General features: G+C 41.3%; 1 protein-coding gene and 1 long non-coding RNA gene across 38 annotated transcripts in view; one reads left to right on the top strand and one right to left on the bottom strand.

The window, feature by feature from the left end:
- Nucleotides 1-27,490, top strand: part of TENM3 (teneurin transmembrane protein 3) — a 1,278,808-nt gene that overhangs the window by 851,738 nt on the left and 399,580 nt on the right. For 24 of the 37 annotated variants that reach the window (XM_083630968.1, XM_083630934.1, XM_083630925.1 and 21 more), the window contains one exon: nucleotides 26,338-26,431. The exons of 2 other annotated variants lie outside the window; for them this stretch is intronic. The gene's annotated coding sequence lies outside the window, so the exon portion shown is untranslated. Of the gene's footprint in view, nucleotides 1-25,804; nucleotides 25,823-25,866; nucleotides 26,432-26,787; nucleotides 26,929-27,490 lie in introns of those variants that run through there. 11 more of the 37 variants (XM_083630946.1, XM_083630937.1, XM_083630942.1 and 8 more) reach the window with 7 other exon arrangements.
- LOC310770004 lies at nucleotides 13,413-15,526 on the bottom strand. Its single transcript, XR_014551920.1, has 2 exons — nucleotides 15,447-15,526; nucleotides 13,413-13,509 (listed from the first exon to the last, which is right to left on the bottom strand). It is a non-coding gene; the product is annotated as an uncharacterized lncRNA (long non-coding RNA).

The raw sequence follows: 27,490 nt of genomic DNA, 5'->3' as shown, positions 1-27,490 counted from the left end.
TGAACTGAATTCTCTATGGTTGAAATTAAAGGTGCTTAAAATGTAGTTGGATCATACTCCATTTCTGTAATCCAGTTTTATGTTACCTATATTTGTATTACAGTAATAAAAAAAAGGTTATTACACCAATAACAATTCAGCTAGTATTTTGTTTGAGACATGGTTTGCAATAATTTTGTTTTGGCCAGGAGTTAGTCCATCTATAACACTTGATCCAATCTCTGGGTACTAAAATTAAGATCCAGAGTACACAGAGGAACTAGGAAATGGTGATCGCTGTACGCCCCTTTACTGCCACCAGAATGTTTGCTGGATCAGACCAAAGGTCAATTTAGTCAGTCATTCTGTCTAACGTCTGTTTGAGCCAAACGTTCTAGGTGCAACTCCACTCAATACACGATGGTGATATTCAACCCCTGTTGCAGATATGGCTAGCAAGGTTGCATTGAACACGGTCAGGCTTGCTTCTGAGTAATCATGCATAGGACTGTTCTGCGTCAAAACCAATCCTCTGTGTCAAGTCATTTTTAAAAAGCCACTGATCCTAGTTTACTTGCTGTATTATCAACTCTCTGTCATATATATCTCAAAAATATTGGTCATAGTGCAAAATGTTTTACGTATACATTATGATAGTCCTGATAATCCAAACAATTTCAACATCATTCTATACACACAACATTAAATATTGTGGAACTTAGTAGCAGCCCTATACACATTTACTTGGGAATAAGTTCCATTGAACTCAATGAAGCTTACTTCTGAGTAGACATGCATCTTCCACAGTAAGCTGTTTAACATCTTTATTTCCTATATTGACAACATGCCCATCTTAATAACATTCAGCATGAAATACAGTCACCAAGCTGTATGGCCATATCAAAGCTATACCTTCAGTTTATACACCCTTATTCATATGTCTGGCATATGTGCAGAAAGCCCTGTCCCTTATTTCCTGAGCAGAATCACTTCACAAAGCATCATTCGATGCATATGAACTGAAAATATTTGTGCAACCTAGAGAGAGAATTAATGGAAGCATTTCTCTATGAGTTCAGCCTGATTGCTTAAACTAGTGCTACAAAAGGGGCAACAAAGAAGGAATAAATACAATCATAATCAGTTTTGTCCTCATCTTGCACAGGAGCCTCATTTCCAGAGATAAATTAAAGATAATCCCACTGCTTGACTCTGCATCTTTTTGCCTAATACAGTACTTCTGCTAATAAGAATCCCCAGTTAAAAAGTTAAAATATAATTATGAATGAAAGAGCAGAGAATTGTTATTATACATGTTAATCAGTGAGAACAGAGCTCTTGACTCTCTTACTTTGAACAGAGATCTCCCACTGTTTATGCAGAGCCTCCTATCTCCTCTTGAAGAAAGCCTTTGCCTTCGAGAAAGTGACTGTTGCTCTCTGTGCCTGCAGCAGTCCCTTCTGCCTTCTGTCAGGAACACCAAGGGAGAGAGGCCCCTTCATATAACTTTGGGGAAACTCTGTCTCTTGAAGCTTATTCCTTGCTGTTAAGGACTCATTAGCTATTATAGTACAATTAGGACAATACTTATGTCTGAGCATTTAATGGTAATTGACTAGCTAATAATTTGTATTAATGGAAAAAGGACAGAGTGTCTGCTTTGATGGCAGAATAGTTTCTGTTAATCCAGAACATTTATTGCATATATTTTTTCTCACTGCCACCTTCTTCTTGCCTTCAGTTCTTTGAGTGTTTTGGTTTTGATAGCACATCTTGCTGTATAGCAGTAACATCCTTCCATGGGGGAATATGGCTCCTTACTTAGTGCCCAGAAAATTGCTTGGAATATTTGATGGGATGCCTCAGAGCTGTCCAGGAAGATAAACTACAACCCTGATAAACATGCATGACTTCTGCTATCAAGGATGTTTAATAATTTCTAAACCTAATTCTTCACTAACCATAACATGTTGTGCTTTTACTATTTTAAGTAAAATGCTCTGCCCTTTTTATCATGTCTAACCCCCAGCAAGCCCCCCACCCACCCCACTATGATCCCAATGATTTATTGTACATTACAAATTTAACATTTTAAAGGGAACCACAAAATATTATATTAATGTTTCCCTTTTTATTTTGGGATGAGCGGCAAACTCTGGTAAACTATTGGGGAGATCTGATAAAATATCATTGGTTGGCTAACTACACTTGGCTTTTTCTTTTTTATGTTTGTTTCTTGATGTAATTGTTTCTGATATAGAAATATTCTGTTTTTCTGTGCAATTAGGGCACATTTTCCAAACAGAACATATCTGGACATTTTAAACTCTGATTAATTTACTTATTCCCATAAACTTTAAGGGCTATGAAGGATAACACTGGCCAAGATCCAGCCTAAATTAAATACTTTGAAGTGTCATCAATGTATGCTTACATTTCTCAAATTGTGATTCTGGAACTTCAAAGTATTTGGCTTTGACTGGGTTGTATGCATTAATAAGGAGAAATTTAATAAATCTTTTTCTTCTTCTTCTACAATGTAAATAATAGTTTCCACCTACTTACCCAAAAAATAACCAGCTAAAGTAGCATAGCTTCTACTACAGAAATTATGTTCATCTGTGCTCTTTTACTATGTCATTTTAAATGCTAGCTTAAAGTAAACAGGATATGGGTATGTGTGTGTGATTTTTGCATGGTTTTTTGCAATAAAATGTGTCCATTATTTATTGCCATGGATTACATTATTTAGCAAAGATGTATCACGAGTATGGGATGATGTGATTTCCTTGTTTGACTGTGAGCAGTACGCATCATTTCAAGTATATTTACCAAAAAAGTTGCATTGACCACATGCATATAATCTGTTTACAGTAAGAATCAGAAGGGTAAAAACAAATGCTATATGTATCATATGAAAAATATAGCCTTGTGTTTATTTTGCTGTAAGAAAGCTAACCTGGATAACTGTTGAAAATTAATAAAAAGGGGGGAGGGGAACTATACAGAAGATGGTTGAAGTACCCTTGTATTGTACATTGGAAATGAAACATGGGCATAGCCTATGTGCACAAGGACGCCATGTCCTGTCTTCTCTCTCTTATAGCACTTAATGCAGCAGCAGCTGTAAGGCTGTACAGCAAAAAGCAGCCTACTATTTCTTGTGAAGGTACAGAAATGTTTCCCTGCAGTCATAGAAATTCTGTGACATAGTGATTCCCTTCAGTTTTATATTAGTGGATTTGCCCCCCATTGATACAAAGTCTCAGTTCAATCTAGGAGGAAAATCTAAACAAAATTAAACCTAATAATAAATTGTTGCCAAATTTGTGGTGAGAAGGACCTTCATGATTGTTTCACTGTGTTTTAAAAATATTCCTTTTTCATTTCACCTTCTGTCAAACCATTCCTGTGGGTGGGTGGGTGTAGGAGTACACTGTTGTAACTGAATTCTGCAGCATAAGCAATTTACACCTCATTCCTATAAGGCTTTGGTTGGCGTAACTGCCTCTCATTCTCTCGCATGTCATCGTAATGCCAACTGCATTGGTGCTGCATCTGCATAACTGGACTAGGTTACCTGAAAAAATATTTGCCTCCACTATTGAGTTAGGGCATTAAGATCAGCAGATAGAAAAAAACTTTTTCACTGGTGGCACCAGTATTATGGACTGCCCTCCCTGCTAAAATTTGAGAGGCCCATCAGTATTGGTGTTTTGCTGATTCTTGAAAACACACCTGTTTTCAAGCATTTCCCTAAATTTGAACTTCCTGTTCTAATTAATTGTTCTTTTAACTGTTTTAATTATTATTCTTTTCAACAGGCTTGTTTTATTGTAAATATTAACCTTGAGAAGAGTCAGGCTTGGATGATAATTATTTTATTGTGTATGTATTTCAAGTACATACTGATTTTGTAATTTATATTATTCTAAACTGCTTAGAATAATTCCATCCAAAACTCTTCACTACAACCCTGAGTAGAGTCAGGCTTCTACTTGGTGCTTAGGCAGCCTCTGCAACCCTTTCTGTATTTGTGCACCTGTGTCATGTTTAGAAGGAGCAGGTAGCAGGTGAAAGACCTCTGCTTGAGACCATGGAGAGCTGCTGCTAATCAGAGCAGGTAATGGGCTAGATAGGCATACTCAGGTATAAGGCAGCTTTTTCTGTATTGTATTGATATGTATAATTATGTTCCTGGTGTCCAAAATAATATTTCTTCAAAACATTTTTTTTTAAGATTGAAAGGCGGCAAAGAGACATGAAACTGCAGTTTATGACAGTGATTACACATACATGGCCACAATCTAAAGATTGTGAATATTAAACATATGTTTATTTTGGATTATTGGTTCCCAGTCCAAACTGAATGGAAGCTTGTTTCTTCTTGAATGGCCATCTGGTTCCTGATTCCGTGTTTTAGAGAAACATAAAAAACTGCAAGGTGGACCCGGGTGGCGCTGTGGGTTAAACCGATCTTCTGCCGATCAGAAGGTCAATGGTTTGAATCCTTGCGACGGGGTGAGCTCCCGTTGCTCTGTCCCAGCTCCTGCCAACCTAGCAGTTCGAAAGCACATAAAAGTGCAAGTAGATAAATAGGTACCGTTCCGGTGGAAAGGTAAACGGCATTTCTGTGCGCTGCTCTGGTTCGCCAGAAGCGGCTTAGTCATGCTGGCCACATGACCCGGAAGCTGTACGCCGGCTCCCTCGGCCAGTAAAGTGAGATGAGCGCCGCAACTCCAGAGTCGGCCACGACTGGACCTAATGGTCAGGGGTCCCTTTACCTTTAAAGTCTATAAATGAAAGGGTGGGATAAAGGTGCATGGCAACCAGTTAGAGATCTCCCCTAAGAAAGGCTGTTGCTGACAAAGCCTGGAGATACCAGTAAAAATCAGGGCTTCTTCCACCCAGCTTCTGGGCATTTCAGTTCATTACAGTAAGAAGAAGAGAACAGAAGCACACACAATACAGAATGCGGCTCAGAGTTCCCAACAGAAGCAGCAGTGGTAGCAGTTTCCATTGGAAGTTGCAGGAAGCAATATCAAGAGAAGAAAGTGGGAGGAAATTATGGCCTCAAACCAGGCTTCAACCCAGGCAAGCCAACTCCTAGGGGCAGAGGTGTTTTCGGACCCCTCAGTATTGGGTGGCAGGGGGCTGGGCCCCCTCAATGTTGAGGAGGCCAAGCAGAGAGCCGGGCACAACGTGGTTCAGTGGCTGGTTGCTCCTGAGTGCAAGAGACGAAGCCACCCTGCAACGGACTCTGCACTTGGCCTCCTCCTAGTGATGCCGCATTGCATGCCAGGAACATGACATCACACACGTGCAATGTGCGCTAGGCCCACTCAATCTTAGGTGCAAGATGGTGCCTCTTCTTGAATCTATATGGGGTGTGCAGGGGAAAGCGAGGATCAGCCAATGTATGCTATAAGGAAACACTTCTCCAGTGCCCTCTCCTTTTTACTAGGGGGAAAGAGTGATGAGGGACCAAGGATAAGGGATTTGAACTGTTCTATAAACAATTCGAGTATACATGATGTTAGATAAATTATAAAGGATCACATTTTGAACAGTAGAATTGCATGTGATGTGAAGCATTATTATTTAAAAAAGGAGATGCGGCTTCAGTGCTCTATGCATTATCTGGGCGTAAGTCCCATCAAAATCAGTGGGATTTACTACTGAAAAAAACATGCATAGGATTCCACTCCATGGCTTCTAATAAGTATTGGCACTTACAGCTAGCTTTTAAAAACAAAACAAAATGCTGCAGTTCATTTAAATTTTCTTTTAAAAGTTTGGCAGTGAGTAACAGAGGTACAGGTTCTCTGGGCATCTGATAACCTAGAGAAAAATGCTGTAGGAAAAAGAATGGGATTTTATTTACTATCACTGTATCTAAGGCTATTTGAGGTCTCCTGTCCACTCACAACCATAATTATATCTCATACAGAGCCAATTGTTTCCCTGGAAGAATAATTACAACAGTGAATAATGGGTTAATATAAAACATAAAGTAGAGTGTTTAGTGGAGGAATTTGAGAACAGATAAGAAATATAGCATCCAACATATTATTCCATAATTGTACAGTCCTCCAGAGATAATGGATATCATTATCAACGGCGCCTGTCCTAGGAAACTTGGCAAGGTTATGATTGTTTGTTACAGCTTTGGTTATATTAACATACACATTAATATTTATAAATATTTGATGTCATGTTAATTTTTCATATAAGATGATTTATGTAATGTTGCTGTGCTCTGTTAGAGGGCATTTACTGTAGGCTTCAAAAGGGAACTGGATTGATGCATGTTCTTTAAGGGGACTTGACTGTATATTACTGTACATACACACGATGAATCATTCCAGGGGAAAGTGATTCAAAAATAAATTATCTGAATTGTAGAAAAGCTCCATTAACATTTTAAATAAAACATAATGAAAAAGACCATACTAAAGTATTTCATATGTCTTATTAAATAGCAGGCATTTCTTGTCAACAACTGAAAGTTTTTATCTGAATAATGTATTCCAAATATTTTATGCCCCTTTTATTTTTTTCCTTTGGTTCACATCCTAAATTAAATTATGATCAAGTGTGGCTAATTCATATTATGGTGTGATACATAAGTATAAATAGCATATCACCTATTGTTTGAAGTGAATTACTTTCCTCTTTGTCTTTTACAAGCAGAATAATGTTCACCTCTGCATGTCTCCATGAACCTAAAATGTAGGACTAGAATTGTGATTATTCATAAAACACTTGATGAGTTCAGGTGGTACTAGATGAAGGCTTTCATACAAATATGTGTAGATATTTTAGTTGTCCCATCCCTAACACTCAGGATGATATCAGTTTCCAAAGGATGCTAGAGGTTGGAAGAGATCTGTTGCTTCAGTAATGAAGCAACTCTGACTGGAAGCTCTTACAGGAATTGGAGAAACTACTAGCTCAGAGTTAGGCTAGGTAAAAAGAGGGTGTTACTCATACTCATTTCGACTGAACAATTTGTGCATATGTGCTCAGCAGCCAGTCCTGAGCCATGTATCGCCTTGCATAAATCTCTGATTTGCAAATTCCCCACTAATGTAATACCAGCACACATGCTGCTTGCTGTCTTCCTTGGCCACCCTTAATCTGCGTCGGCTACAGTTCCTAATGGATGGGGGGCATCCTTGGAATTATGCTGAGTCAAAGGTTGTTACTGCCCCTCGTCCCCATTTGCAGAAGCCATTAACGTCCTCTGACAAGTGGGTCCATCCTCAGTGCTGGAACGTAAAGGATGTATCATCCAGTCAGGCCCTGACAATGACAGTGTGGCTGGGTACAAACCCACTCACTCACATCTTCTAATAACCAAAAGCCAACTGGAACGACAATGCAGCATGGGGGAGAGAGGAGAATGGTGTGCCACCACAGCAAATACTTGAGGACGCCAGCCAGGTTCTACTTATTAGAAGAGGTGAGTGACTGTAGAAAGACACACTTGCTGCATCCGTGGGATCGCTGACAAATGAAACCAGCTGGGGATTATGAAACTGGAGAGTCACTGAGCATGTCAGCATCAGGGCAGGGTGTTGTTTGCTCCCCCCCAACCAACCTGCCACTCAGGGCACAAGCCCCCTCTCCCGCCTCCTTCAGAAACTAGCCTAACCAGCACAACATATACAGCTAGATGTAAAATCCTCCCCAACCCAGCCATTAGTCACACACACCTTTTTATTTTTATTTTCATATTCTTGTGGTGGGGATTTGGAGAAATTTATTTTATTTTATTGGTGGGACAGTTAATGTGATAAATATGAGGTGGCAGGGTGTTTGAAAAAGTGGTTAAAAAGCTTTCTCACTCCTTCAGGTACTGGCAAAACAGCAATAAGAAGCAACAGAGACTGATGTTGTTCCTCAGTGAGAATGTCCCAGTACGAATGGGACAACTTTGTTTCATTCCTTCTGGGCTGTTCTCACTGATGAGCTCTGTGTTGCAATTGTTGAACACTGTATGACCTTTGTTGTTAATTGCAGCTCTGCTGCCACTTAAAGTGGTGACAAAAGTTTTCCCCAGTACAGTGGTACCTCGAGTTAAGAACTTAATTCGTTCTGGAGGTCCGTTCTTAACATGAAACTGTTCTTAACCCGAGGTACCACTTTACCTAATGGGGCCTCCCGCTGCCACTGTGCCACTGCCGCGCGATTTCTGTTCTCATCCTGAAGCAAAGTTCTTAACCCAAGGTACTATTTCTGGGTTAGCAGAGTCTGTAACCTGAAGAGTCTGTAACCTGAAGCGTCTGTAACCCGAGGTACCACTGTAAAAGAAAGACAGCAACCATTTGCCACCCCATATCTATTGTGTTAAGTCATGCACACAGAAACACACACACAGAAAAATATGAGAAAATTTGCCCAAATATCACAAAAATATTAAGAGATTGTTTTGCCCACCTGAACCCTGAAATGCATAAAGTTTGGGCTGAATACTTTAACCAAGCACTACAATGTACACAAACTTGAAGTTATGTTAATAAGAATTTTTGCTGTGACATTGCATACCCCAGGGTTAAATAAAAATGGAATTATAATATTCTTCAATTTTGCTTTTTTCTGGTTGTAGAAATAAATGTTGAGTCTTCATACAGAATGCCAGGTAAGGGCTTCACACTTCATAGGAGTAGTTTCCTTGGGGAGGAAAAATCCAAGACAATCTGTGACAATGAGTGTGACTGCCTGGACACAGCAGTATAACTAAAATGATGGCATGCATCAGTAGGTCTTCTCTGTGGAAACATCAGTGTGGGCACCATGCACAGGGAGACCTTGGCCATTTTTGATAGACTGGCAAAATGGAGTAAAAATTCAAGTATCCGTGTCTATTTAGTAATAGTTTATATTTAGTAATAGTTTATACACAATATATGTTTCCATTTAAGTTTATTGGCTGTATGTGGTGGTGGTGATTATTTAATTTTGTTTTTAGAAGACTTTAACAAGGATGAATTAAAAAAATATATGCTGACATGCAGCAGCTGATTCTAAATGAATATTTTAACAAAGATTTGATGTAAAAAAAAAAAAAGCTAGCAAAAGTTCCATTGATTAGATAGGCATGAGAACCCTGTATCCCACTAAATCGTATTCCCTGTCTCTGGTTGTTGAGAAGGAGTGGCAGAATGTTTATGATATTCCCTTTAAGACTGTTCTGAAGGCAGACTGGTCTTGTCACCATCTCACCTTTATTCTTGATAAGGAGCAGAGGGGAAATGCCTCATCCCACTCTTCCTTCTTCCCACTTGCCTGTGCATTCCAACAACAATGGACACTTCACTGAATGCCTGCAAGTTACAGATATAAGAAGAACGCTGTGTCTTCTCCTTATTGCCCCATAGCTCTCCCTACAAACCACCTTCTCTGTGGTGATGCATTCAAGTTTCCATTGTGGTAGCAATAGAAATAGGTCTAAATTCAGTTGCAACTTCATATCTCAGTTGATCCAGAATGAGCCATGTCCTTGTTAAGAGGTAGGTGATTTGGAAAATTTTCTTTTTTTCCCAGTAAATCACAGTGGAGGCATACCTCACAATACCTGTCTTGAACATGAGGCAAACAGCAGGTAGCTGCAAGGGATGGTTCAGTGAAAATATCATTCTGCCTTGCCCCACTGGATATTCAGAATAACCAAATAACAGAAGTTCTGAACTTCCTTTCGTAGTTATTTGATTTGTTTCACTTAGAGATTATACCCTAACCAAAGGGTATTGAGTTCTCTTCCTTCTCTGTCTCATTTTATAATCCAGCATTGAATTGGCTGTAGGTCAAAATGTAATGGCTGTAGTGTAAAAAGGCTACACCAGGGCAGGAGTTAGATACCACATTTTAAAAAATAATAATAATGCCCTTGTTCACTTTATGCTGCTATTTTAACATACATTTTGATTCAGATAAAGTTCCTTTGCTCCACCACATTCTCCTTTAAGCAGGCTATACCCTTTCTCAATTCTTCATGTTTCTCTGTAATTCTTTGAAATATTTTAATAGTATGCCAGTTAAGAAGCATAGTGGACGCCTTTGCAGATACCTACCTGAAAGTTACACATGGGGGTATGAAAAACTATAAAAATTATTTTCAAAACGTACAATAAAGTAAAACATTGGAGGATGGCCATAGTACCATAGGGACATCTTGTGTCTCTCATTCCCCATACTTCAGACCAAAAGGCGCATTTGGAACTAGCAGGCCAGGTGCAATCTTATTCTCGTTCTCTTCCCTTCCAACTGCTTTCCCTTTCCCTATTAGTGTATATGTGTGTGTGTTATTACCATTGTCATTTTATATCCACGCTCTCCTTCAAGGAGCTTAAAATGGTGTATATGGTTCTCCGCTTTTGCATTTTATCCTCACAACAACTGTGTGAAGTAGATTATGCTGAGAGACAGTGACTGGCTCAAGGTTACCCAATGGCTGAGTGGGATTTTGAATCATGCTCTCCTAAGTCCTAGTCCAAACTCTAATCACCAACTCTGTTTTCTGTACAATCTAATGGTCACTAAAAGCCCAAACTGGCACATTTGGAAGTTTTTGTTGGAAAGACAAAGTCTGAGTCAATTAGCACATCGTATTTTTTGTTCTCATCCATGTTCGTCATACAGTGGTACCTCAGGTTAAGTACTTAATTCGTTCCAGAGGTCCGTTCTTAACCTGAAACTGTTCTTAACGTGAAGCACCACTTTAGCTAATGGGGCCTCCTGCTGCTGCCGCACCGCCGGAGCACGATTTCTGTTCTCATCCTGAAGCAAAGTTCTTAACCTGAGGTAATATATCTGAGTTAGCAGAGTCTGTAACCTGAAGCGTATGTAACCCGAAGCATATGTAACCCGAGGTACTACTGTACAAATAATATATTTCTGTGAGAAGTGTAATGTAGATAAGTGCTCCAACTTCAACGATCAGAGAAGTTACAGAAGGTACATCCCTGACCAGGGAAATTGCTGTAGCTGCACCTTGTACATTCTCATCTTGAGCACATATTATACTATTCTGCCAAGTGAGCGATTCATAAAACAAGAAACGTTTGTAAAAATGAGGCTATTTTTGCCTTGTGCTGCTTGTGTATCAGTGTCTGTGTGAGAAGCAGAGACAGCAGAAGCTGTATCACACCCTGTGTAAAACCTAGTTGGAACACTGACCTAGTTAGATCAATGAGATTGCTCCGTCCATGTATTGCTGTGTTAAAAAGGGGACTCAAGCAGCTGCTATGAAATCAATAAAATATTTAGAACAAATTACGATGAAGATCTAGTCTTTTGGATAAGATTAGTTTTTTAAAGGGAGAAAATCCCCAAACTCCACTTACATTCATTAATCTGTATTGTAATTGTTATGCACTCATTTGGGGAAACTTTATTTTATTAAAAGTAATATTTAAACATTCAAGTCATCTTCAGCTAAATGACTACTTTTATTACCGCTGTATATGCTATTCTTCTTTTACCCACCCACCCCAAGTGTTACATGTGCACTTTAAAGTAAGAAACATTATTCATGGAAATAGGATAAAAACGGCTTACAGTTTTAAGTATTGACTTGACTCCTAGCCTTTGATAATTACTTCCTATCTCCCTGGGCTGCTGTGATACATACCTGCAAGGTGTCCATGTCTATGTCAACACTAGAAACACATGATAAAATGGAGAACCTGCCATTGTAATTCTAATTCACACTTACAATTGTGACATCCACAACATGATTTATCCATTTAGTAATGCCAAAGTAGTTGATTTCTGAATTCTTTTAAAAAAAGAAAACACCTCATGGCTGCTTAATTGTGATGATGTTCTGAGTGCAAATTCACTTTAGTGCTACATCCAAGATGCAGCAAAAAATAGTTTTGTACCTTCTGCAATGATTCCGATAGTTCCTGATCTCCTGGTTTGACTTTTGGGGATTAGAAAAGGATTCAGTACAGCTTTGTTGATATCAGGCAACTATTTGCATTAGCTGGTGTAGGTCTTTCTGCAGTCTTTGTGTTGATACCTTCCCAGTGCAAATGGTTAAGTATACTGTGGAGACAAAGTGACTGTGTTGATTTCTACCGCTACGGTTTTAGGGCATGGTTTTATTATGCCAGAGAGATTCCTGATTGCCAAGTTTTGGCAGCTTTCCATTCTTAATATTACATTAGTAGTGAAAATTGTTTAAATAAATAGATTATGGGGCACTAGGTATTTCTTTTAGCAGCTTTCTTTCTGTTATTATCTGAATATGTTTAGTATTTCATATTGATATATAGATGGAGTCTTCTAAATCAATTGCAGTTAGTATGTCTCATTCAGCTGCATCATTTGTTCACTGATAAACTAAAGTATTTGAAATAAACAAAGAAGGCACAAAGACTCCACAGTTTTTAAAATAATGTGAAAAAAACAGAACATTACATTACTATTTCTTTTGGGAGGAATGAACTAATAATATGAACTTATATACAGCAAGTGAAAATAATTTGCCTGATGCTCACCTCCTCCAACAATACAGCAAATATTTGTTGTTTATATTAGTACTATCACAGTCTTATCAGCACATCTTCACTGTGATCATTGCTGTGTCTATGTCTTCTCTAATTTACTTAGATTTTCTACAGGGACTACTCCATTCGGTTAGGTCTCATTCTCTCAGGCATTTAAGCAGCCCACTGGAACTTAAGTGTTATCTCAAAACAAGTATTTAGCTGAACTTGCGGAGATGCTAGCATAAGCTCAGTTCTCTTTTAGCCTTGTTCACAGCTTGCAATGTGCGGAGAGGGCTCTGGCTTCCTGTTGCTTTTGCATATGGCACTAAATTTAGTTCTGGCAAGAATCGCCATTTTTTTGACTTGCTTAATATTGGGGTTCTTGCCCATCAGGATTTGCAATATTAGATTCAGTGTTAGGCACTGTGCAATTTTTATTAACATAGCTTGATATGCATCTGCATGCACAAAAAGAGCAAGAGCTGGAAATATGTTTATTTTTCTGCTTCAGGACCAGAGCATCCCTCCTCTTACCATTCTCTGGCACTTCTAGGAACAGGACATTATAAATACCGGCTAGACTGCAAGCCTAAAACTCCAGCTTGAGCTTCTTCTATCTTTCTACTGCAGTTCTGCTCCCCACCCCACCCCGTCTCCTTAAGGATACATATTATTTCCTTGCATGTGTCTGAAATGGCCAAAAAGTTGTTTGCTTTTGCACAAACATTTTGATTATTAATAATAAATCTCAGCAAAAGTGATAATTACATGGAATCTCAGTTTTGTAATGTTTCCACATGAAGACGCAAGCGGAGAGTGAAGAACAGAACATCAACTGGACACTTTTGGTGGAACAATAAATAGATTTGTCAGGCTTAAATCTACACTGTAGTGGCCAACCCAAACACATTAATGAAATAGAAAATCCAAACCTTTACATTTGTTGTGTTTAGTGAAGACTTCAGAGTCCAAATTTCAGAGACATTGAATATTCTCTAGTATAGCTGAATAAGATTAAAAGGTTCATGACCTGGGGAACAAGATAAAATACTAATCAGTCCCATTTATCATTTATTCCACCAATCAATCAGAAGTTATTCTATGTGCCAACACAACTCGTGAGTTAATATTGCCTTGGCCAACAGTAATGTCCTTCAGGATAACCTAAAAAAGACCTATCTTTAGCTGCTAACAATGGAAGTAGCAACAGGTTTGATAAAGCAGCTATTATCATAATTGTGACCATGATGTGAAAATCAGGGTATTTGAATCTGCTGACACAAATTAGGTTGTGGCTTGGTTTGCACATCACAGTAAGCTAAACTACATGCATACTCCTGAAGAGAAGCATGCAACCACTTTGCTCCTCCCTGTCCTTTTTATTCCCTTGGTGCATTTAGCTAAGGCCTGGCTTAGTGGAACATGCCCTCCAAACATGGGCTCATGGTTAAGTTCTCTGCTTACAAACAAGCTTTGGCTACAGCTTAACTACAAGTCTGGGTTTGGACTACCTACTAAGCTAAATCTTGACTTATCATAGGAGTAGGAAAAAGGCCAGAGAGAGGCAAAGCAGCTGCAAACTCCTATCCAGGAGCCTGCTTGCTTGCATAGTCTTGGCAAGCTATCATTTGGCTTATTGTGTCTTGCAAACCAGGCCAGTGTGGCTCAAAATTTCCATGTGAATTAAATATCTTTCAGTACCTTATTTTCAGTAAGCTACCATTTCAACTGAACATGTATATTTACATTGTGTAATTCTCTTAATAATTCTTCCCAACTCTTATGGGAATAATACGTTGGTTTTCCTGCCAAGAATCTGACACCCATTCCTGCTCACTCCACAGACCTCTGTTTTTAAAGAATTCCAGCACTATAGTTGGGGAGTCTGGTTGGGGAGTGTGAGTACTAGTTTAAAAACCAAAACATATCAGAGTACTGGGATAATATAGCTGGCACCAACCATTTTATATAGTCTTCTCCGCAGCTAAGTCTGTTCCACTTTCCTTTAAGTACAGAAATATGCTTAGGATCCTAAATCTTTAACAATACGATGAGTACCATACATCAGTATATTAATGTGTACATAATAGGTTACCCACGGGGGAATTAGTAATACCATTATGTTGACAAAAAAAAACTTGGTCTGATTGCCCCAGTCTATCAGTATAGACTGCAAAACAAGTGATGTCATTCAGTAAGGAGTTGTCTTCCATTATAATAAAACCCATTATAAGCTCACAGTCTACCATTCAGATGAGGAATGATATTTAGAGACTCACATCCAAGTTCTGCTGACCGCAGTCACATGAATTTTCCTGCCATATAATTATAACTGTTTGGAAGGGTGTTCCATTTTAGAAAATCAGAAAGGCAACATGTCTGAGATAGAAAGAAACTCTTTGTGTACTGTATAGACAAACAGATTGATTACATTTTATAGCAATTTGGACAAATGGAAGCATGTTTTGGTTTAAACAGATAATTATATAATGTACATTTGAATATTTCACCTGTACTGTGCCCACTAATTTAGTCTTTTGGAGATTCCAACTGGAGTTGCAAACTTCTGAGCAACATCAAAGAGCTTCCATTTAAAAACATATTAAAACTTTATCTGAGAATATTCTTGTCTTAAACTTTAGATGTAGGGGAGAATCCTTTCCTATACATCCCCTAGGGCATTACTTCTTAGACTTTTGAAAATTAAGGCCATCTCCAGAATAATGAAGCTAATCACATACCCCTAAAAAAACCCTATGTGTACATTGCTAGTGGCCCATAATTTTCAAAGTATATGAGGCTAGCATTCGTATGGAGCTCCTTTTACCCCATTTCATCTGTATCTTATTAACTGAGCCATGTAGTAGCATCCTGAAGCATTAAACGGGTGATATCTCTGTGTCCATCCACTTGTTGAATAGGTAGCAACGCCCTGGTTTTCAGGATTTAATTTGTGCCAGGTCTCACCATGATTTCAGTCTTGGCAACTGTTTTCAGTGCCAGGAGTCCAAGACTATATCTGTTGTTGTTGCCATCTGTCTGTCTCAAGAGACAATGGAGTGCAGCCCCGGAGATGAAGTCAAATTGCTGCATTGGCAACACCGAAATCACTTCCCCGGAACACAAGCCTAGGCAGTGTATATGGAGGTCCTGGACTGCCCAGATAACAATACCCCCTCTTCAGCCATGCTGAAGCAGAGCAATAGGTTTGCCACCAGCTAGGCTGCAGGAGTTGCTAGAAGAAGGTGTACAAGGCCCCTTCAAACAGTCTTAAGGACTCCACCTGATTTGTGTAGGGTTTCCTCCTTAGCTTTTTCTCCTGAAGATATCCTGCGAGGCAACAAAGGTTAAGGATCTGAGTTTTCCTTCTCCTAGACAGGCTACCATCCCAGGTTGATGATCTCCATCTGCCCCTCACTTCCCTCTACAGCACGTGCATAAACTGTCTTCTTGACCGTTTTGACCCACTATTGGCCTTGTCTACTCAATCTGCCAGAGCCTGTCTTTGCATTCAGAGGCTAACTCACTGAGGCAAAGAGGTCCATCGGCTACCCTTACCTGGTTTAGCTGGGCAGTCTAAGCTGTTTACCAGGATGTGACTGCTGTCACATGCTGACAGCTTCTGGGAGCCACAGGTGTGAGCTGAGTGCAGGATGTGGACCAAAGGTGGACAGCCCAGCCCAGAAGGAGCTGTCCCCCACCACTGCCAGTACCTAGTGTAAACCCTCAGAATGCTACAAGGAGGGGGAAGAATTGGACTAGCCAAGGTTCTGCTGGATCCTAAGCCCAGCTATCAGTGATGGACTAGATTTGGGCCTCTCTGATGTGCTAGCCTAGAGCTGATGCACCCCCCCCACCCCAGAATGTGGGGAAGACAGACTACCCTACCTTCTGCTCTGGCCATCATGAGTGGTAGGGCTTCAGATTTGATGGTGGCTCTGCTGCTCCGTTCAGCCCCACTAGTCCCTGGTCAGGAGTTAGGATTGCTCCCTAATTTGGTTTGGATTCAACCTTTTTCTTTTGACCCACTCTAGTTGCTATGCATACCGATTTTGCACTATTAGTGCCACTTTCAGAAGTTATTGTGTCAAGTCTAATGCCATGTGTAGAACTCAATGATTATTTCTTTATTGCAAACGGCTGCAAGAATATTGTTTTGAACATTCACAAAGTATACGAAAAGCTAATGCATTTTGTGTATTATGCCAGCCTTCTTGCTAACTTCTTGGTATTTGACCTCAGCATCTAGGACTATCAAAGCAAATACCATATGAAAGGTCAGTGTGATAACAGATTCTATAGCCTCAGGTTTTTTAAAAAAAAGTTTGTTGTCTACAATTATGCAGCCTTTACAGTATTTAAATTGACTTACAATCTGATTCAGAACATCCACAAGAAAGTCTTCCTGGCCTGAATCCAAAGAACTGTGTAACTAGTTTCACATGCCAAAGGGAACTTTGGATACATTTTCCTTAAACAGCAGCCCCTTATTCCACTTGACAAACCTCTTTTGAACTGAAGGGCGGCTTCAAAAGTAGTTTGTGACATGTCTGCTATTCAAAGGGGCGTGGAGCATCAACTGGGCATGCCCAAGCAGTTCTCTGGGTCCCAGCTATTGGATCAAGTAGGGCTTGCTTCCTAGTAAGTCTTGCTTAAGATTTCAGCTTCAGACCACTGACCTTTCATTATTGTATTCCTACTTATAATTAAGCCCTCTCACTGAAGCATACAACAATTTTTACTGCACTATTTTTGCCTTCTTAATCTACTGCCTTATCTGTTAAACTAAAATTTTAAGGATGTCCCAAGATCTTACAGAAATTTATATGTGCTTGTGTTGTGTGTACCTTATACTCTTGTGAAGAGTCTATTCTATGTGATACAAAAAATATAGCAATTTAACTTTATAGTAGTATGGAAAGTAACATCATTAAGCTCCCTCTGCAAATATTTTTACTGCCATTTAAATTTAGACTCTTGTCATATGTCACATTTGATTTTATTTTATTTTTAGGCTAGTGAAAGCATAGCTAAAGGAAACAATCTTGGCTAAGCATGCCTTGAGGGTCCTCTCTGCCTGCTTTCTTCATGCCTTATACTTTTGTCACTCGAGCTGCATAGATGCACTCCAATAATTAATAGTAAACCGGGTGGGGAGAAAAAATTATTGGACCCCTTCTTGAGATCTTGTGTATAAAAAGGAAAAGTTCCCATGAGTGAAGTATATAAGTTAGCTTTTTTCAGGAAAAAGAAAAGGAATGAATTACATTTTTCTTCTTGTCCTTTAAATGAATAGCATAGTTTGGGTGAAATTATCAGGCAATTGCATGCCTTTTATGCAGATAATGCTATTTGATGAAAGCGGTGTTTTGATCTGCTAAGGATAATACAGATCCAGGGTTGGATTCATTGGTAAGAGTAAAGCTGTCTTCTGTGATAACTTCATCTCAGCATGAGGTCAGACGGGGGAAACTGGGATGGGGGATTAAAAAATGACACAGTCGGAGCAGTATTCAGTTCCCTGCTGTGCTCCTGGCTGCACACTATAGCTTATGTTTCTGATCTGTTATGGTATTGTCTGCTTTTCTCTCCCAGAGCAGAGATTGCTTAAAACTTTTCTTTTTTCAGCTAGAGGGATTAGTTCAGTGCAGCTTTTTTAATTAAAGAAACTGTATCTTTTTCAAGGCAATTTAAGGCTGCAGTAGAAGGCCATCAGCATTCATAACTTAGTACTATTAACTATAACAAAGAGTTGCTATACCTTTTAAATTTTAAAATAGGAGCCAATCTGCAGAATTTTAGAATTCATAATTGCTCCTTACCCAAAATAAGTAGCACTGAATGAATTACTGTCTAGCAGCTTCAAATATGATGCATTCCATTTGGCTTAGCTTCCTTTATTTAAACCCCCATGGTAATTGTAGAGTGTTTTAATTGCATAAATAAGTGAAAATAGTTCTGGTGTACGCCTCCTTTGTTCAAAACTTATAAGGAATATTTATCCATTAAAAAAATGTCTGTACATATGCAACACACACATGCATAAAGTATTCAGTACTCAGGAAATATAAATTTGAGATGAATTTACAGCTCAATTTAACCAAGGTAAATTGATGGAAACCTCAAATATTTCAAATAAGGCCCATATGGTGATCACTTTACAAAGCATATAGGGATGGTGCTTGGGTTGCAACATACACATCTCCAGCTAAATTCCATGTCAGATCAATTAGAAACAGTTCTCCTGGACAGACAGGAACAGAGTGTGTTGCCACTAGACTGACAGGGTATAGACATGAAAGCAGTAAGGCTAGGTCCTTCCTATTATTATTATTATTATTATTATTATTATTATTATTATTATTTTACTTTAATTGGAAAACAATATTGTCTTCATATTTTTATTAGTAAACATATATAAGATCAGTTGTATAACCCCTCCCCCCAATGAAAGAAATTATTTCCCCCACCACTTTTCAGTCAGGCTGGTGTATACTGCTGGATGCATCAACTTGAAAGTTTTGCATTATGTAGTCCCTGAGACCTGTAGCTATGTTTAAGCTTAACAGTTGATGGCAACAACTGTTAGAAATTATTTCAAGCATTCTGTGGTCAGAGGAAATGGAACTTTAAGAAAGTCTATGAGGGTGTCATAGTTGAAACTAATTTTATTTCTACTCCAAAAAGTAAATATGAATATACCATAAATATATGTATTGGTTATCTGTATACTATATACAAATATATACAAATAAGTGAGTGATATATAATTAAGGACCATAATTAATGTAGCACTTTTAACTTGGAAAATATTTGACATTTGTTGTGTTGCTTTTTTGTTCCCATTTTATGGAGAGAGAATTGAGGCTGCGGGAGAACGATTTGGCTAAATAACTCTCTTGCCAGCTTACACACTAAATCAGCGGCTGGATAATATTTTTCACTCAGTTTATCTACTCTGTCTTTCCATCATGGATGTTATAGGCAATTACCTTATAGTATAATATTTGACAGTAGATCCTGAGAAAGTGAACGTAATTCCATTGATTAAATTTAACAAGGTTGTGTAAGTGGCCATTGGGGAACATCTACCAGTGTTAAGGATTCTTCACAATAACTCAAGTGTGGGCAGGGGGAGCTGAAGCATTTCATATCAGAAGATTGTACATGCCTGTTTTACTGTAGGTCCTGGGAACCTGCTGTCAGTCATAGTTTTCCAATAAAAGTGTGTATGATAAATAGACATATGAGCAATCTTCTCACATGAGATGGACATGAGCATGGGATCCTCACACCTGTGTCCGTTGCAGACTACTGTAATGTGTGATATACCTTAAAGGTAAAGATAAAGGGACCCCTGACCGTTAGGTCCAGTCATGGATGACTCTGGGGTTGCGGCGCTCATCTTGCTTTACTGGCTGAGGGAGCCGGCGTACAGCTTCTGGATCATGTGGCCAGCATGACTAAGTTGCTTCTGGTGAACCAGAGCAGCACACAGAAATGCCGTTTACCTTCCCGCCAGAGCGGTACCTATTTATCTACTTGCACTTTGTGCTTTTGAACTGCTAGGTGGGCAGGAGCAGGGGCCGAGCAACAGGAGCTCACCCCGTCGCGGGGATTCGAACCGCTGACCTTCTGATCGTCAAGCCCTAGGCTCTGTGGTTTAACCCACAGCGCCACCCGCATTAGGATTCCCTTAAAGACAGTTTGGCAACTGATAAAGAATTTTGCTGCCAGTTTATTGATGCGTGTGGATAGGGGAGAACATAGTGTATCTATTCTGAGTTATCTGCATAAGCATTAGCTAAAGTTGTTTTTAGACAAATTTTTATAGTAAGTACAGAGCTTTAAATCCTTTACATGCCTCAGGTCTCAAGTATCTTAAACTCCCTAAGGTTTTAAGAATGGCCACTGTTACCTTCCGATAGGTATTGTTTCTAGGAAGGCAATGATATCTTACTTGATGAAGGTACTTTTCTTTGGTGACCCCAGAGCTATGCACGTTTCAGTAGGTTTCTCCCTGATTTTTTTTTTGGTAGCAGGTTAAAGTATGTTTAATGGGCATTTGGAAACTAGGTGTAGGTATTTTACTGTAGGTTTTTGGTACTTTTGAATTATGGTTTTATACTGCTTAAATTTGATATACATTATTTTTTTATTTCTAGCTTCTGTAAACCACATTGTTTACCACATTTTTAAAAAGAAATATATAATTAATGCAATGACTAAAAATTTTAAGTGCAGCATACTTAAGAAATTACCATGGTTATGTACAAAACCTTGCTCAGTTAATAGTAGCAATAGTATAGTGGTGGTGATGTATGACAGCAAGAGGATCACTTGGATCCCTCCTGCCCCAGGCAATATGTGGACTCTGTCAAGTTGGTTCTTTTATGAGTCCATAGTAAAGAGGGTCAATGCCTGGGTGAAACTAAAGTACCATGCTTTCACTAGAGGTCAACCTCATCTAGAGCATTGGTTTATGCAGTGGAACACAAACTAATGTAGCAGAAAAGCATGACCCCCATTTAAAGGTTGATTTGTATGATAATCAGTACATTCAGTGGCTCCAGAATGGATGTATGTAGGACCCTAGTTTGCCTTAATTAAGGTAATTAAGACATATTTCTCATTGCAGACAGCCATTTAATTTTAGAGCTTAGTCAGTGATCTGAGTAGAATATTTGTTTTGCTAATTTATGGCCAAGCAAACTAAATTTCTCAAAATACCCATGGCAGCTTAGTAATATTTCCTTGTAAGGATGTTTTAGGTTTTTTTAAAGAAACTTATCATATTTCTCTCTTAATGCAGTAAACTGGAAATACCTGTACAATGAAAGCTACAGCTACAGTTTTGTTATATTTGACCTCAAAATCAAAAGACCCATTTAGTAATTTATTAATGGGCTACAGACAGGGCACTGCAGCATACAGCATAGCTGAAAGATTTGATGTTAAACTGATTTACCTATTTAATTGGCTTACATCCTAGTACTTTATTTTGATGATATTGAGTGATAAATTGGGGCTTAAGTTGTAAACATTTATTTCCCATTAAATCTGAATGTTCTACTTGCCACCCCCATTTTTAAAATAGAAAAAGAGAACTAGGTTAATTTTCCTATGGCTTTTCTAGGGTTTTTCTAGTTAATGAAAATTCAGAGTCTATAGTAACTTCATGTAATTACAAGATCTTCAGGCAGGTTGAAGGATTTTTTCAGCTGTCGTTAGGCACAAATGGATACCTGCCCCGCCTCCCAAATATAAGAAAATAGCAGCAGCAAAGTACAATTAGTAAGTTGAGGGGGTTATCTTTGGAGAGCCTTTGAGTAACCTGATACCACGCTGATCTGCTAGAATGCTCTCAGACTGCATGGCAAATATGCCCCCAAAGGCAGAGGCTAAAGGGGAGGCAGAAAAATGACCTAACTCTGCTGTATTTTCCAGAGGAAGTCCTAAATGACTGTTCAGCCTGATCCAGCTCAGGGATAAAAACCATGGAGCTAATTGTAGGAAGAACAAATGGGAATTGTAACTGTCACATTATGGCCAGCCAATAAGATTGATGGAGCAACTGAAACAACACCCCCCCTTCTTCTTTTTTAATATCATGCTTTCTTCTTATCCACAGTAATGCACAGAACTTGCTCTTTAACTCCCACCCAGTCAACCTCTTATCTAACTATCCTCAACCACATCTTGACGCATACCCCCAAAGCAAACTTAGTGGTTAGAAACAATTTCCTCGGATATGAGTTATATTTCAGTGCCATTTGACAAGCATTTTTTAATGCACTTGAGTACCTTTAAAAAGGAGAGAGAGGGAGAGAGAGAGAGAGAGAGAGAGAGAGAGAGAGAGAGAGAGAGAGAGAGAGAGAGAAGAAGCAGCAGCAGCAGCAGCAGCAACCCCCCTTCTACATAGAAGAGGTAGATTAACATGGGGGGGCATCAGGGCAACTTTACAAGTCTGGAGAGGACATGCCAATGCCTGGATTTCCTCCCTCCCCGTTTTTATGGGTAGCTTCCAGCAGGCAGGAGCCAGAAAGTCGTGCGTCGGGGTTCAATCCTGCTGTTTCCTTTCAATTACACCTTGGATCTAAGAAGCCAAAGGGACTGGGAGGCTCTCCTTGACACTTTAATGCTGAAACACGTGCAACCTTTTTTCGTCTGGTACTGCAATATAAAAGTTTATTGCTAGTTGTCGTGGGGTGGGAAGAGAAGCAGTCTATTAAATTAATGCGCCGGCTAGACTGTAGATACGGGTGTGGTTTTTTTAATAAAAAAATTATTAAATATTTTTAGTTCAGTCACGTCTAGTGACAGACTTCGGAAAGATGTTAGGATATTAGCCAGATCAGATCTGAAAGAAACGTGACTTAACGCACTTCAAATTAGCTTAAAGGCTAAAGCGTAATTAAACTCCAGTAAGCTTCATCCTCTAGTATTAAACTTACCCTCCGATCCTAAAACGCATTACTTGAAAGTAAGCCTCACAGCTTTAAGCAAGACGTTAAGACTGGACTGCTCCACTCTGTTTTAAGTAGTATTTTCTTTGCAAGGTACTTATCCTGTGGACTCGGTCTCTGAACTAGAAGGGGTGGCTTTCAACATATTCGCTACATCCCATGCTATAAAATACACTGAAGAGGAGAGGATAGAAAACGCAGAGGGCAGATCTGCCTATAGGGATGGGAAAATCTGTCCTTCCCTTGGATCTTTGCAGTACTTTTCCTCTTGCAATTATAATCGTTAGATTCTTTTTTTCTAACTGGGGTGCGGGGTGTGACAATTACATTTACACTTAATTTTGTCCGGAAATTTACCCCCACCCCCCAAAAAATACCCTTCCTACACTATACGTTCTTGTTTACTCAATCCTCCGCATAGCAGTCTCAAATTTAAGTGCAGCCCAGAGAAATGCTTTATGTTCGAGCATTACTCTCATCGGTGCTGCGACTGCTTTTAGGAAGCAGCCCAAAGGCAGAGGAAGCTGCTGGGCCGTCGCTATTTTTTTTTAGGAGCGAGAACTTGAAAGGATTCTTTGATGAGCCTTCGAAGTTTCTTTACCTGCACCTTGCCATTTCCTTTCCACTACCATGGTGGGATCCGGTGTCGAAAGCTGCCTTCAGAGCCCCACTCTCGCCCATTGCCACGCGCCTCTCTCTCCAACTAGTAATTTCAGTGCCCTTTTCACACGAGCGGGTTGGCAGCCTCGGAACTTGAGCGGGCTGTTTAGATTACGAGGGCGTCGGGGCGAAGAGAGTTGTTTCATTACTGTGCCACACAGATTCCTGGTGTCTTCACCTACCGAAGGGTGTGTGTTTAAACACTCTCATTGCTTGTAAAGGCGCAGTCAGGAAAGAGGATTTTACGTGGTCAGAGTAGTGCCCTCATTCGTTAACCGACAAGGTGAGCGAGGTCTTTTGGAAGGAAAAAGTCAGCTGCCGTCGCAGGCACCGGCCGCCATAGGACAGCAGCCCAACCGAGATTGCTCAGAATGTGGCCACGAACCTACCTGTTCGCCCTCGAAGAGCTAGCTCCCTGTATGGCAGACTGGCCTTCTGCCATGCCTGCTGCACTTTTTACTCCACACACACACACCTGCTTTTCACCCACGGACCCACCCACCTACTTTTTTTTTGTTTGTTTTGAGCATCGATCCTGACGAAGAGTTCTGTGAAGCTCGAAAGTTAGCTCGGTGCTCTGCGATTTCTACATGGTTCTAATGTGTTACGATACAGGAGCGTAACGCTACTGTCTGTATCTGTTTGCATGTACATCCTCTCTTGTGAATTTAATAGACTTCCCCATCACAAGTTTTTGAAATTTGGGAAGGCAAGAGGGGGGAAGCGTGTATATGTGTGTGTGGTTTGTTGGGGGGGGGACGGCTTTCTGACTGCTGTGTTACACAGGACGCAAAGAGTAAGGATGTCAAGCAGACCATTTCTCCCTGTAAAGGCGCAGCCACCTAGGAATATTAACTGAGAAGTAAGAGGCTTCTCCCAAGTGAGTGAGGTTAGTGTGGCAGCCTCAAAGAGAGAAAATATCCGCACCACCAAGAAAATAAGGTATACATAAGTATTATAGGATCTTAACAGGAAGGCGTAAGGCGAGACGAGAGAAAAGACATGGCATGTTATGTTCCTCGGGGCGGGAGGAAGAATTGACGCGGACGCGAGTCTCGGTGTAAACTTCAGCTTCGGAGCGGGCAGTTGGCGGAGTCGTCTCTTGCCCAGCAGATGCCGCGTAGCCCAGCGAGGCAAGAGCGCGCGTCCGGGTGCGTGCGAGAGAAAGTGAGCGAGGCAGCCACACTTTCGCCCGCTGCGCGCCGAAGAGGATTCGTCCCAGCCGAGAGCGCGTTTCCCGCGCCTAAATTTCAGAGGGAGGGCTGGTCCAAAACCCGCCGGTCATTAAGAGGAAATGAGACAGGGACCGACTTCCAGGCTTGCGTAGCCGTGCAACTCAGCCCTGTGCCTTTGCATTCGGCGCTAAATCCCAGCAGAGTTCATTAGGACTCACTCCGAAGTGCGCCTAGGATGGCAGCCTTAATTACAGCCCTCTGCTATGCTTCATCATCAATCTCGGAGGCAGTCATTTGCTTAGCCACCCTCGCTCTAATGACTCAGCTGACCTAACATGCCCAGCCTATGAAACAACAGCCAAGAGGAGGGAAATTAAAAGTGGGGGGGGGACTAGAAGAAAAACAAACACGCGCCACCACCAAAGTATTGCCTAAGAATAGCAGCGCCCTTCCCATCGCTCTGAAGAGCACAGGGTCAAGTGCAAACATTTAGCGCAGTTATTTTCGCACCACCCTCTAGGACGTATAAATAAGGATAGATGGAGAGATAAATAGGCAAATTCCATCCCAATCGCAAGCGGTGCGCACCCGAGTCCCTCTCCTCCTCGTTCAGGCGTCGGATCTGGGCGCATGTATAATGAGGATCTGTAAGTTCATTAGTGTTTGCAATCAGCGGCACGCAGACACCCTCATCAGGGCAGAAAGCTGCAAAGAGCTATTCATCAGCGTGAAGTGTTGTTCACGGATGACCCCTAAATCATGGCACTAGTGGTAGATGCACTGATTGGACACAGCATGGGAGCCTCGGCACTTTACATTAACCAACGGAGGCAGTGGGGAAGAGAAAAGGGGACGAGGCGGAGGTGGTTCAGTCCATCTGACAGCAGAAGGCAGCAAAAGGGGCGCCTTGGCGGGAAAAGCTCGGGCAAGGAGAGCGGCTGCCCGTTTGCCAAATGCCGGGGCAGAGGAGCCGGGGATTATAAATGGCCAAGTCCATTCCCCAGCGCCTCGGCCAGGGGGATGGACCTCCCCTCGCTTTATGGTAGGCGCCTCTCTCTTGCGTGTGCGTCTCTCTCCCCCTCTCTGGCGAGGGAGGCAGGAGCTGAAGCGGCTGCCTCTGCCGAGCCTCCCTTTGGGGTCTCCCCCCTCGCTTTATAGTTAGATCCTCCCGGCTGCTGCTGCTGCTACTGCTGCTCCTCCTCCTCCCCCCTTCCCTCCCCCCGCCTTCTGTGGCACTTTATTTTTGGGGGTCGTCCTCGCGCTTTCTTCCATCTCTTGAGAGAGGGCGGGAAAAAATAATAATAAACTCCCCGCGCGCGACTCTTGCCAGGAGAAAGACGAGTAGCCCGGGGAGCTGCAGAAAGTGAACTCCTCGGGGCTTGCCCCTCTCCCTCCCTCCCTCCCTCTTCAGCCCCTGGCAGGACAGGGAAAGGAACTTGTAACAGTTTTCTTTTTCTTCTCCCCCCCCCCATTCCCCTCATTCTCCACCCCTTTCCCGCGATTTCCCCCCTCTCTCTGTCTCTCTCTCCCTCAACCCGCTCCCCGTTTCTGGCAAAGTGTATGGTGCGTGCGCTGCCGCTGCTCTTCCCGACGCTGTTGGGCTAACTGAGGAGAGAAGGCGGAGGAGAGAGTCCGCGCTAAGGCGCCCTGGGTAAGTGGCTGCGTTTCGCGCGCTTTACTGGTCCTAGTGCCCGCGTCCCAGGCTGAGGTGCCGAGGAGTTCCGACGAGGAGCCGGTGCGCTCGGCGGGGCGGGGGGGGTGGGGGAGAAAAGGGGTCCTTCTTTCCCCGCTTCCTTTCCCTGCTCCCTCACTTTGAACTCTCGCCTATTTGGAAAGCTCCCCTTGAGTCGCCTGGAAACTTTCTTTCTTTTGGTTTGGGCTTTTGTTCTTTCTCTCTCTCTGCCGGCGGCTTCGCTGCCTATCAGCGGGAAGAGGAGCAGGGACGGCGAGCGGGCGCAGTTGGGGGTGGGGAGGGGGGCGAGAGAGACAAGAGAACCCAGAGCGACTTTCGTTTGGTGCCAAATGTGGGTCTCGACGGTGCCCTGTGGAAGCGATGCAGCGCTCCGCCGCCGCCGCGAAGTATAGATGTTTCTGAGACTGTGGACACCGCAAGAGGCGCAGAAGGAAGGGTAGCATTGCGTGTTTGGGGTGCGTGTGTGTGTGTGGGCGGGGGTGATGGTTGCTTCAACTTGATCAGCCGCCACCTCGTGCGAGACAAGACAGAAATGTTGCCCTGACTAGGAGACTCGTCTGTTGACATACGTGGTGTCGTCGTCGTTCCAGCGTCCTTTAATTTCTAAGGGCGAGCGGAGGATTTTGCCTCTTAGGATTCAGTAGGTTGCGCTTTGCTGATTTATCGACCTTCTCTGGTCACGCAAGGTGTACATATGCATTACTTATCCGAAACACTTCCCTCCTAAGCTAGCAAAAATCTAGTCTTCTACGCTACTGGACTCTATACTTAAGATTTAGCACAAAACTACTGCTTTCATAGCAATTTCATTTCTCTTCTTCCCCCTTCATTAGTCCAGACCTTTATTTGTAAGTGTGTAAGGGAAACTGAAGGCGTATAAATGCCAGCCTGGGCTTAACTTGTGGTAGACTTAGGTATGGTTTCTGTTATCTGTGGTGTGATCTGTATGGATAAGATTGTCTCTTTTCATAGCAGTGCACTTCTTATCTGTTGACAACGTATTTGTCAAACCTTTGT

This window comes from Podarcis filfolensis, assembly GCF_964270895.1.
Source record: "Podarcis filfolensis genome assembly, chromosome: 9".
NCBI classification, from domain to species: Eukaryota; Metazoa; Chordata; class Lepidosauria; order Squamata; family Lacertidae; genus Podarcis; species Podarcis filfolensis.
Note: the sequence above shows the minus strand (reverse complement) of the source record. Positions and strands in the feature narration are given on the sequence as shown.